Below are 12,895 nucleotides of genomic sequence, written 5' to 3'. Positions count from 1 at the left end.
TTCAAATGGTTATGGAGGATTGATAATTAAAAGATGAATAAAACATAAAATAAAGATAGAGATAGAGATACTTATGTAATTCATTGGTAGGAATTTCAGATAAGCGTATGAAGATGCTTTGTTCCTCCTAAACCTCTGCTTTCCTATTGCCTTCTTCCAATCATTCATACTCCCTTCCATGGCAAGCTTTATGTTGGGCATCACCGTTGTCAATGGCTACTTCCCGTCCTCTCAGTGAAAATGTTCTACGCACGCTGTCACCGCATGGCTAATCATTTGTCGGTTCTCAATCATGTTGGAATAGGATCCATTGATCCTTTTGCGTCTGTCACATGCCCAACAATCGCGAGTTTGAAGCTCGTCACAGTCATCCCTTCCCAGATCCTACTCAGAATACCACAAACAAGGTTTAGACGTTTCGGATCTCAGGAATGTCCACCAATAATTCTAGTCTATACCACGAAAGTTCCAATCTTAGATTAGAAACCCAAGAGATACACATTCAAGCTTGTTTGCATGTAGAACGGAAGTGGTTGTCAATCACGCGTTCATAGGTGAGAATGGTGATGAGTGTCACATAATCATCACATTCATCATGTTCTTGGGTGCGAATGAATATCTTAGAGAAGAAGTAGACGTGAATTGAATAGAAAAACAGTAGTACTTTGCATTAATTCATGAAGAACAGCAGAGCTCCACACCTTAATCTATGGTGTGTAGAAACTCCACCATTAAAAATACATAAGAACAAGGTCTAGGCATGGCCGTGAGGCCAGCCTCCCAAAAGCGTGAAAAGGTCTATCAAAGGTCTGAGTAAAAGATGAAAATACAATAGCAAAAGGTCCTATTTATAGAAAACTAGTAGCCTAGGGTTACAGAAATAGGTAATTAATGCAGAAATCTTCTTCCGGGCCCACTTGGTGTGTGCTTGGGCTGAGCATTGAAGCTTACATATGTAGAGATTTTTCTTGGAGTTAAACGCCAGCTTTTGTGCCAGTTTGGGCGTTTAACTCCAGCTTTTGTGCAAGTTTCGGCCTTAAACGCCAGAATTGTTGAGCTGACTTGGAATGCCTATTTGGGCCATCAAATCTTAAGCAAAATATGGACTATTATATATTTCTGGAAAGCCCAGGATGTATACTTTCCAACGCAATTGAGAGCGCGCCAATTGGGTTTTTGTAGCTCCAGAAAATCCACTTTGAGTGCAGGGAGGTCAGAATCTAACAGCATCTGCAGTCTTTTTTCAGCCTCTGAATCAGATTTTTGCTCAGGTCCCTCAATTTCAGCCAGAAAATACCTGAAATCACAGAAAAACACACAAACTCATAGTAAAGTCCAGAAATGTGATTTTTAAATAAAAACTAATAAAAATATAATAAAAACTAATTAAAATATACTAAAAACATACTAAAAACAATGCCAAAAAGCGTATAAATTATCCGCTCATCACAACACCAAACTTAAATTGTTGCTTGTCCCCAAGCAACTGAAAATCAAATAGGATAAAAAGAAGAGAATATACAATGAATTCCAAAAACATCTATGAAGATCAGTATTAATTAGATGAGCGGGGCTTTTAGCTTTTTGCTTCTGAACAGTTTTGGCATCTCACTTTATCCTTTGAAGTTCAGAATGATTAGCTTCTATAGGAACTCAGAATCCAGATAGTGTTAATGATTCTCCTAGTTAAGTATGTTGATTCTTGAACACAGCTACTTTATGAGTCTTGGCCGTGACCCTAAGCATTTTGTTTTCCAGTATTTCCACCGGATACATAAATGCCACAGACACATAACTGGGTAAACCTTTTCAGATTGTGACTCAGCTTTGCTAGAGTCCCCAATTAGAGGTGTCCAGAGCTCTTAAGCACACTCTTTTTGCTTTTGGACCACGGCTTTAACCGCCCAGTCTCAAGTTTTTACTTGACACCTTCACGCCACAAGCACATGGTTAGGGACAACTTGGTTTAGCTGCTTAGGCCAGGATTTTATTCCTGTGGGCCCTCCTATCCACTGATACTCAAAGCCTTGGATCATTTTTATTTTACCCTTGCCTTTTGGTTTAAAGGGCTATTGGCTTTTTCTGCTTGCTTTTTCTTTTTCTTTCTTTTTTTTCTTTTTTTCTTTTTCGTATTTTTTCTGCAAGCTTTCTATTCACTGCTTTTTCTTGCTTCAAGAATCAATTTTAGGATTTTTCAGATCATCAGATAACATTTCTCCTTTTTCTATCATTCTTTCAAGAGCCAACGATTTTAATATTCATGAATCAACAAATTCAAAAAATATGCACTGTTCAAGCATTCATTCAGAAAAACAATAGTATCGCCACCACATCAAAATAACTAAACTGTTTTAATATTCGAAATTCATGCACTTCTTTTTCTTTTTCAATTAAAAACATTTTTCATTTAAGAAAGTGATGGATTCATTTTCATAGCTTCAAGGCATAGACACTAAGACAGTAATGATCATGTAATAAAGACACAAACATAGATAAACATAAAGCATAATTTTCGAAAAACCGAAAATAAAGAACAAGGAGATTAAAGAACGGATCCACCTTAGTGATGGTGGCTTGTACTTCCTCTTGAAGATCTAATGGAGTGCTTGAGCTCCTCAATGTCTCTTCCTTGCCTTTGTTGCTCCTCTCTCATGACTCCTTGGTCTTCTCTAATTTCATGGAGGAGGATGAAATGCTCTTGGTGCTCCACCCTTAGTTGTCTCATATTGGAACTTAATTCTCCTAGGGAGGTGTTGATTTGCTCCCAATAGTTTTGTGGAGGAAAATGCATCCCTTGAGGCATCTTAGGGATTTCATGATGAGGGGTTTCCTCATGCTCTTGTCCATGAGTGGGATCTCTTGTTTACTCCATCCTTTTCTTAGTGATGGGCTTGTCCTCATCAATGAGGATGTCTTCCTCTATATCAATTCCAGCTGAATTACAGAGGTGACAAATGAAATGAGGGAAGGCTAACCTTGCCACAGTAGAGGACTTGTCCGCCACCTTGTAGAGTTCTTGGGATATAACCTCATGAACTTCTACTTCTTCTCTAATCATGATGCTATGAATCATGATATCCCGGTCTATAGTAACTTCAGATCGATTACTAGTAGGAATGATTGAGCGTTGGATGAACTCCAACCATCCCCTAGCCACGGGATTGAGGTCATGCCTTCTTAGTTGAACCAGCTTCCCTCTTGAATCTCTCTTCCATTGAGCGCCCTCTTCACAGATATCCATGAGGACTTGGTCCAACTTTTGATCAAAGTTGACCCTTCTAGTGTATGGGTGTGCATCTCCTTGCATCATAGGCAAATTGAATGCCAACCTTACATTTTCCGGACTAAAGTCTAAGTATTTCCCTCGGACCATTGTAAACCAATTCTTAGGGTCCGAGTTCACACTTTGATCATGGTTCTTGGTGATCCATGCATTGGCATAGAACTCTTGAACCATTAAGATTCCGACTTGTTGAATGGGGTTGGTGAGAACTTCCCAACCTCTTCTTCGAATCTCATGTCAAATCTCTGGATATTCACCCTTTTTGAGCTTGAAAGGGACCTCGGGGATCACCTTCTTCTTGGCCACAACTTCATAGAAGTGGTCTTGATGCACCCTTGAGAGGAATCTCTCTATCTCCCATGACTCGGAGGTGGAAGCTTTTTCCTTTTCTTTCCTCTTTCTAAAGGTTTCTCCGGCCTTTGGTGCCATTAATGGTTATGGAAAAACAAAAAAAGCTTTAGCTTTTACCACACCAAACTTAGAAGGTTGCTCGTCCTCGAGAAAAAGAAGAAAGAAGAGAGTAGAAGAAGAAGAAATAGAGGAGATGGAGGGGGCTTTGTGTTTCGGCCAAGGGGGATAGGTAGTGTGTATGTTGTGTGAAAATAAAGGAGTGAAGATGGGTTTATATAGGAGCGGAGTGGGGGTATGGTTTGGCCATTATGGGTGGGTTTGGGTGGGAAAGTGGTTTGAATTTGAATGGTGAGGTAGGTGGGGTTTTATGAAGGATGGATGTGAGTGGTGAAGAGAATGGTGGGATTTGATAGGTGAGGGATTTTTGGGAAAGAGGTATTGAGGTGATTGGTGAATGGGTGAAGAAGAGAGAGAGAGATGAGGTAGGTGGAGATCCTGTGGGATCCACAGATCCTGAGGTGTCAAGGATTTCTCGTCCCTGCACCATGTGGCATGCAAAACGCCCCTTGCTGCCAATCCTGGCGTTAAACGCCAGGTTGCTGCCCATTTCTGGCATTTAACGCCAGCTTCTTGCCCATTCCTGGCGTTAAATTCCAGCTTCTTGCCCATTCCTGGCGTTAAACGCCCAGAATGGTGCCAGACTGGGCGTTTAACGCCCATTCTGCTACCCTTACTGGTGTTTAAATGCCAGTAAGTTTCTCCTCCAGGGTGTTCTATTTTTCATTCTATTTTTCCTTCTGTTTTTTCTTTTTCAATTGTTTTTGTGACTTCACATGATCATCAACCTACAGAAAACATAAAATAACAAAAGAAAATAGAAATTTAACATAGATAATTAAAGATTGGGTTGCCTCCCAACAAGCGCTTCTTTAATGTCAATAGCTTGACAATGGCTCTCATGGAGCCTCACAGATGTTCAGAGCAATGTTGGAACCTCCCAACACCAAACTTAGAGTTTGAATGTGGGGGTTCAACACCAAACTTAAAGTTTGGTTGTGGCCTCTCAACACCAAATTTATAGTTTGACTGTAGGGGCTCTGTTTGTCTTTGTATTGAGAGAAGCTCTTCATGCTTCCTCTCCATGGTTACAGAGGGATATCCTTGAGCTTTAAATACAAGGGAGTCTTCATTCACTTGAATGATCAATTCTCCTCTGTCAACATCAATTACAGCTTTTGCTGTGGCTAGGAAGGGTTTGCCAAGGATGATGGATTCATCCATACACTTCCCAGTCTCTAGGATTATGAAATTAGCAGGGATGTAATGGCCTTCAACCTTTACCAAGACATCCTCTACAAGTCTATAAGCTTGTTTCTTTGAATTGTCTGCCATCTCCAGTGAGATTCTTGCAGCTTGTATCTCAATGATCCCTAGCTTCTCCGTTACAGAGAGAGGCATGAGGCTTTTGTTTGACCCTAGGTCACACAGAGCCTTCTCAAAGGTCATGGTGCCTATGGTACAAGGTATTGAGAACTTTCCAGGATCTTGTCTCTTCAGAGGTAATCTCTGCCTAGTCAAGTCATCCAGTTCTTTGATGAGCAATGGAGGTTCATCCTCCCAAGTCTCATTACCAAATAACTTGGCATTTAGCTTCATGATTGCTCCAAGGTTCTTAGCAACTTGCTCTTCAGTAACATCTTCATCTTCTTCAGAGGAAGAATACTCATCAGAGCTCATGAATGGCAGAAGTAAATTCAATGCAATCTCTATGGTCTCTATGTGAGCCTCAGATTCCCATGGTTCCTCATCAAGGAACTCCATGGAGGTCAGTGGACGTCCATTGAGGTCTTCCTCAGTGGAGATCACTGCCTCTTCCTCCTCTCCAGGTTCGGCCATGTGAGACGTGTTTATGGCCTTGCACTCTCTCTTTGGATTCTCTTCTGTATTGCTTGGGAGAGTACTAGGAGGGAGTTCAGTAATTTTCTTACTCAGCTGACCTACTTGTGCCTCCAAATTTCTAATGGAGGACCTTGTTTCAGTCATGAAACTTTGAGTGGTTTTGATTAGATCAGAGACAATGGTTGCTAAGTCAGAGTGGCTTTGCTTAGAATTCATTGTCTGTTGCTGAGAAGATGGTGGAAAAGGTTTGCCATTGCTAAACCTATTTCTTCCACCATTACTGTTGTTGAAACCTTGTTGAGGTCTCTGTTGATCCTTCCATGAGAGATTTGGATGATTTCTCCATGAAGGATTATAGGTGTTTCCATAGGGTTCTCCCATGTAATTCACCTCTTCCATTGCTGGGTTCTCAGGATCATAAGCTTCTTCTTTAGAGGAAGCTTCCTTAGTACTGCCTGTTGTTGCTTGCATTTCAGACAGACTCTGAGAAATCATATTGACTTGTTGGGTCAATATTTTATTCTGAGCCAAAATGGCATTCAGAGTATCAATCTCAAGAATTCCTTTCTTCTGAGTTGTCCCATTATTCACAGGATTCCTTTCAGAAGTGTACATGAATTGGTTATTTGCAACCATTTCAATGAGTTCCTGAGCTTCTGCAGGCGTCTTTTTCAGATGAAGAGATCCTCCAGCAGAGCTATCCAATGACATCTTGGATAGTTCAGACAGACCATCATAGAAAATACCTATGATGCTCAATTCAGAAAGCATGTCAGAAGGACACCTTCTGATCAATTGCTTGTATCTTTCCCATACTTCATAGAGGGATTCTCCTTCCTTCTGTCTGAAGGTTTGGACTTCCACTCTAAGCTTGCTCAATTTTTGAGGTGGAAAGAACTTTGCCAAGAAGGCATTGACTAGCTTTTCCCAAGAGTTCAGGATTTCTTTAGGTTGTGAGTCCAACCATGTCCTAGCTCTGTCTCTTACAGCAAAAGGGAAGAGCATAAGTCTGTAGACTTCAGGGTCAACCCCATTGGTCTTAATAGTGTCACAGATTTGCAAGAATTCAGCTAAGAACTGATGAGGATCTTCCAATGGAAGTCCATGAAACTTGCAATTCTGTTGCATTAGAGAAACTCATTGAGGCTTAAGCTCAAAGTTGTTTGCTCCAATGGCAGGGATTGAGATGCTTCTCCCATAGAAGTCGGGAGTAGGAGCAGTAAAGTCACCAAGCACCTTCCTTGCATTATTGGCATTGTTGTTTTCGGCTGCCATGGTTTCTTCTTCCTTGAAAAGCTCTGTTAGGCCCTCTAGAGAGAATTGTGCTTTAGCTTCTCTTAGCTTTCTCTTCAAGGTCCTTTCAGGTTCAAGATCAGCTTGAACAAGTATGCCTTTATCTTTGTTCCTGCTCATATGAAAGAGAAGAGAACAAGAAAGTAGGGAATCCTCTATGTCACAGTATAGAGATTCCTTGAGGTGTCAGAGGAAAAGAAGAATAGAAGGAGGAGGTAGATAGAAGAGAATTCAAACTTATCAAGAGGGATAGAGTTCGAATTGCACCTTGAGGAGGAGTGTTAGTCCCTTAAATAGAAGGATGTGAGAAGAGGGAAAGAATTTTCGAAATTAAAGTAAAAGATTTTTGAAATAATTAAAAGAGATTTTGAAAATTTGGTAAAGGATTTTCGAAAATTAAGATTGGGAAAGAAATTAAGTGATTTATTAAAAAGATTTTGGAATTAGAAATTAAAAAGATATGATTGAAAATTAATTTTGAAAAAGATGTGGTTGACAAGATATGATTGAGAAGATATGATTGAAAATCAATTTAAAAAAAGAAAGTTTTTAAAATTAAAGTTGATTACTTGACTAACAAGAAATTAAAAGATATGATTCTAAAATTTAAAATTTGATCCTTTCTTAATAGGCAAGTAACAACATGAAAATTTTGAAGTAAATCATTAATTATAGAAAGGATTTTCGAAAATAAAAAAATGGAAAGAAATTGATTTTGAAGAGATTTGATTGAAAAGATATGATTTGAAAAAGATTTGATTTTGAAAAATTATGAAAATTTGAAAAAGATTTGAATTAAAAACAAAATCTTCCCTCTAGTGTCCTTCTGGCGTTAAACGCCCAGAATGGCATCCATTCTGGCGTTTAATGCCCAAAATGCTACCTTTTTGGGCGTTAAACGCCCAGCCAGGTACCTTGGCTGGTGTTTAAACGCCAGTTTTCCTTCTTCACTGGGTGTTTTGAACGCCCAGCTTTTTCTGTTTGATTCCTCTGCTGAATGTTCTGAATCTTCAATTCTCTGTATTATTGACTTGAAAAGACATAGTTTTGAGAATTTTTTTGAATTTTTCAATGATGAGAAACAATCAAAATATAATTAATCTTAGGAAAATCAAATCAAACAAACAATGCATGCAGGACACCAAACTTAAAAATTTTCATATAAGAGACACTAACAAATTGAGAATGCATATGAGAAACAACAAAACACACAAAACAAGAGAATTTAAAGATCAGAGCAATGAAATCATCAAGAACAACTTGAAGATTAATGAAGAACATAATCTTTGTATTCGAAAAATGCAAGAAGAATAAAGACATGCAATTGACACCAAACTTAAAAATTGATACTAGACTCAAACAAGAAACATAAAAATATTTTTGATTTTATGGTTTTATAAATTTTTTTTGTGATTTTTCGAAAATTGAGTGGAAAAGAAAATAAAGCGATTCAAAACTTTTAATAAGAATTCCAGGAATCATGCAATGTTAGTCTAAAGCTTCAGTCTAAAAAGATTAGACATGGCCATCCAAGCTTCAGCAGGACATTACATTAAGCAGCTAAATTGATGAGAATCAATCAGCTTTTGTGATGATAAGAACATCACCTTGAAACTCTAGAATTCATTCTTAAAATTTTGAAAATAAAAAGAAAAGTACCTAATCTAAGCAACAAGATGAACCGTCAGTTGTCCAAACTCGAACAATCCCCGGCAACGGCGCCAAAAACTTAGTGCACGAAATTGTGATCATCAACAATGGCGTCAAAGACTTGGAGCTCTCAAACGTGAATCACACTTTGTCATAATTCCACACAACTAACCAGCAAGTGCACTGGGTCGTCCAAGTAATACCTTACGTGAGTAAGGGTCGATCCCACGGAGACTGTCGGCTTGAAGCAAGCTATGGTCATCTTGTAAATCTCAGTCCGGAAGATTCAAATGGTTATGGAGGATTGATAATTAAAAGATGAATAAAACATAAAATAAAGATAGAGATAGAGATACTTATGTAATTCATTGGTAGGAATTTCAGATAAGCGTATGAAGATGCTTTGTTCCTCCTGAACCTCTGCTTTCCTATTGCCTTCTTCCAATCATTCATACTCCCTTCCATGGCAAGCTTTATGTTGGGCATCACCGTTGTCAATGGCTACTTCCCGTCCTCTCAGTGAAAATGTTCTATGCACGCTGTCACCGCACGGCTAATCATCTGTCGGTTCTCGATCATATTGGAATAGGATCCATTGATCCTTTTGCGTCTGTCACACGCCCAACAATCGCGAGTTTGAAGCTCGTCACAGTCATCCCTTCCCAGATCCTACTCAGAATACCACAGACAAGGTTTAGACGTTCCAGATCTCAGGAATGTCCGCCAATAATTCTAGCCTATACACGAAGGTTCCAATCTTAGATTAGAAACCCAAGAGATACACATTCAAGCTTGTTTTCATGTAGAATGGAAGTGGTTGTCAATCACGCGTTCATAGGTGAGAATGGTAATGAGTGTCACATAATCATCACATTCATCATGTTCTTGGGTGCGAATGAATATCTTAGAGAAGAAGTAGACGTGAATTGAATAGAAAAACAGTAGTACTTTGGATTAATTCATGAAGAACATCAGAGCTCCACACCTTAATCTATGGTGTGTAGAAACTCCACCGTTGAAAATACATAAGAACAAGGTCTAGGCATGGCCGTGAGGCCAGCCTCCCAAAAGCGTGAAAATGTCTATCAAAGGTCTGAGTAAAAGATGAAAATACAATAGCAAAAGGTCCTATTTATAGAAAACTAGTAGCCTAGGGTTACAGAAATAGGTAATTAATGCAAAAATCTTCTTCCGGGCCCACTTGATGTGTGCTTGGGCTGAGCATTGAAGCTTTCATGTGTAGAGACTTTTCTTGGAGTTAAACACCAGCTTTTGTGCCAGTTCCGGCGTTAAACGCCAGAATTCTTGAGCTGACTTGAAACGCCTGTTTGGGCCATCAAATCTTGGGCAAAGTATGGACTATTATATATTGTTGGAAGGCTCAGGATGTCTACTTTCCAACACAATTGAGAGCGTGCCAATTGGGCTTCTGTAGCTCCAGAAAATCCACTTTGAGTGCAGGGAGGTCAGAATCCAACAGCATCTGCAGTCCTTTTTCAGCCTCTGAATTAGATTTTTGCTCAGGTCCCTCAATTTCAGCCAGAAAATACCTGAAATCACAGGAAAACACACAAACTCATAGTAAAGTCTAGAAATGTGATTTTTAAATAAAAACTAATAAAAATATAATAAAACTAATTAAAATATACTAAAAACATACTAAAACAATGCCAAAAAGCGTATAAATTATCCGCTCATCACAACACCAAACTTAAATTGTTGCTTGTCCCAAGCAACTGAAAATCAAATAGGATAAAAAGAAGAGAATATACAATGAATTCCAAATACATCTATGAAGATCAGTATTAATTAGATGAGCGGGGCTTTTAGCTTTTTGCTTCTGAACAGTTTTGGCATCTCACTTTATCCTTTGAAGTTCAGAATGATTGGCTTCTATAAGAACTCAGAATCCAGATAGTGTTAATGTTTCTCCTAGTTAAGTATGTTGATTCTTGAACACAGCTACTTTATGAGTCTTGGCCGTGACCCTAAGCATTTTGTTTTCCAGTATTACCACCGAATACATAAATGCCACAAACACATAACTGGGTGAACCTTTTCAGATTGTGACTCAGCTTTGCTAGAGTCCCCAATTAGAGGTGTCCAGAGCTCTTAAGTACACTCTTTTGCTTTTATACCACGACTTTAACCGCTCAGTCTCAAGTTTTTACTTGACACCTTCACGCCACAAGCACATGGTTAGGGACAGCTTGGTTTAGCCGCTTAGGCCAGGATTTTATTCCTGTGGGCCCTCCTATCCACTGATGCTCAAAGCCTTGGATCCTTTTTATTTTACCCTTGCCTTTTGGTTTAAAGGGCTATTGGCTTTTTCTGCTTGCTTTTTCTTTTTCTTTCTTTTTTTCTTTTTCGTATTTTTTTTTCTGCAAGCTTTCTATTCACTGCTTTTTCTTGCTTCAAGAATCAATTTTATGATTTTTCAGATCATCAGATAACATTTCTCCTTTTTCTATCATTCTTTCAAGAGCCAACGATTTTAACATTCATGAATCAACAAATTCAAAAAATATGCACTGTTCAAGCATTCATTCAGAAAAACAATAGTATTGCACCACATCAAATAACTAAACTGTTTTAAAATTCAAAATTCATGCACTTCTTTTTCTTTTTCAATTAAAAACATTTTTCATTTAAGAAAGGTGATGGATTCATTTTCATAGCTTCAAGGCTAGACACTAAGACACTAATGATCATGTATAAAGACACAAACATAGATAAACATAAAGCATAATTTTTGAAAAACAGAAAATAAAGAACAAGGAGATTAAAGAACGGGTCCACTTAGTGATGGCGGCATGTTCTTCCTCTTGTAGATCTAATGGAGTGCTTGAGCTCCTCAATGTCTCTTCCTTGCCTTTGTTGCTCTTCTCTCATGACTCCTTGGTCTTCTCTAATTTCATGGAGGATGATGAAATGCTCTTGGTGCTCCACCCTTAGTTGTCTCATGTTGGAACTTAATTCTCCTAGGGAGGTGTTGATTTGCTCCCAATAGTTTTGTGGAGGAAAATGCATCCCTTAAGGCATCTCAGGGATTTCATGATGAGGGTTTCCTCATGCTCTTGTCCATGAGTGGGATCTCTTGTTTCTCCATCCTTTTCTTAGTGATGGGCTTGTTCTCATCAATGAGGATGTCTTCCACTATGTTAATTCCAGCTGAATTGCAGAGGTGACAAATAAGATGAGGGAAGGCTAACTTGCCACAGTAGAGGACTTGTCCGCCACCTTGTAGAGTTCTTGGGATATAACTCATGAACTTCTATTTCCTCTCTAATCTGATGCTATGAATCATGATAGCCCGGTCTATAGTAACTTCAGATCGGTTACTAGTAGGAATGATTGAGCGTTGGATGAACTCCAACCATCCCCTAGCCACGGGATTGAGGTCATGCCTTCTTAGTTGAACCAGCTTCCCTCTTGAATCTCTCTTCCATTGAGCGCCCCTTTTCACAGATTCCATGAGGACTTGGTCCAACCTTTGATCAAAGTTGACCCTTCTAGTGTAGCGTGTGCATCTCCTTGCATCATAGGCAAATTGAATGCCAACCTTATATTTTCCAGACTAAGTCTAAGTATTTCCTCGGACCATTGTAAGCCAATTCTTAGGGTCGGGTTCACACTTGATCATGGTTCTTGGTGATCCATGCATTGGCATAGAACTCTTGAACCATTAAGATTTCGACTTGTTGAATGGGGTTGGTGAGAACTTCCCAACCTCTTCTTCGAATTTCATGTCAGATCTCCAGATATTCACCCTTTTTGAGCTTGAAATGGACCTCGGGGATCACCTTCTTCTTGGCCACAACTTCATAGAAGTGGTCTTGATGCACCCTTGAGAGGAATCTCTCCATCTCCCATGACTCGGGAGGTAGAAGCTTTTGCCTTCCCTTTCCTCTTTCTAGAGGTTTCTCCAGCCTTTGGTGCCATTAATGGTTATGGAAAAACAAAAAAAGCTTTAGCTTTTACCACACCCAAACCTTAGAAGGTTGCTCATCCTCGAGCAAAAGAAGAAAGAAGAGAGTAGAAGAAGAAGAAATATAGGAGATGGAGGGGGCTTTGTGTTCGGCCAAGGGGATAGGTAGTGGTATGTTGTGTGAAAATGAAGGAGTGAAGATGGGCTTATATAGGAAGTGGAGAAGGGCGTATGGTTTGGCCATTATGGGTGGGTTTGGGTGAGAAAGTGGTTTGAATTTGAATGGTGAGGTAGGTGGGTTTTATGAAGGATGGATGTGAGTGGTGAAGAGAATGGTGAAGATATTTGATAGGTGAGGGGGGGTTTTTGGGGGAAGAGTATTGAGGTGAATTTGGTGAATAGGTGAAGAAAAGAGAGAGAGATGAGGGTAGGTGGAGATCTGTGGGGCGTCCACAAAATCCTGAGGTGTCAAGGATTTCTCATCCCTGGCA

The 12,895-nt window shown here is 39.4% G+C and overlaps 1 non-coding gene across 1 annotated transcript; it reads left to right on the top strand.

The window, feature by feature from the left end:
* The first annotated feature begins 6,298 nt into the window (after positions 1 to 6,298).
* Positions 6,299 to 6,406, top strand: LOC112761993 (small nucleolar RNA R71). The gene has a single exon (XR_003182356.1). It is a non-coding gene; the product is annotated as a small nucleolar RNA R71 (small nucleolar RNA).
* Positions 6,407 to 12,895: the final 6,489 nt, after the last annotated feature.

The sequence above is a fragment of the Arachis hypogaea genome, chromosome 16 (assembly GCF_003086295.3).
Source record: "Arachis hypogaea cultivar Tifrunner chromosome 16, arahy.Tifrunner.gnm2.J5K5, whole genome shotgun sequence".
In the NCBI taxonomy this organism is placed as follows: domain Eukaryota; kingdom Viridiplantae; phylum Streptophyta; class Magnoliopsida; order Fabales; family Fabaceae; genus Arachis; species Arachis hypogaea.
This window is presented reverse-complemented; position numbering and strand designations above follow the sequence as displayed.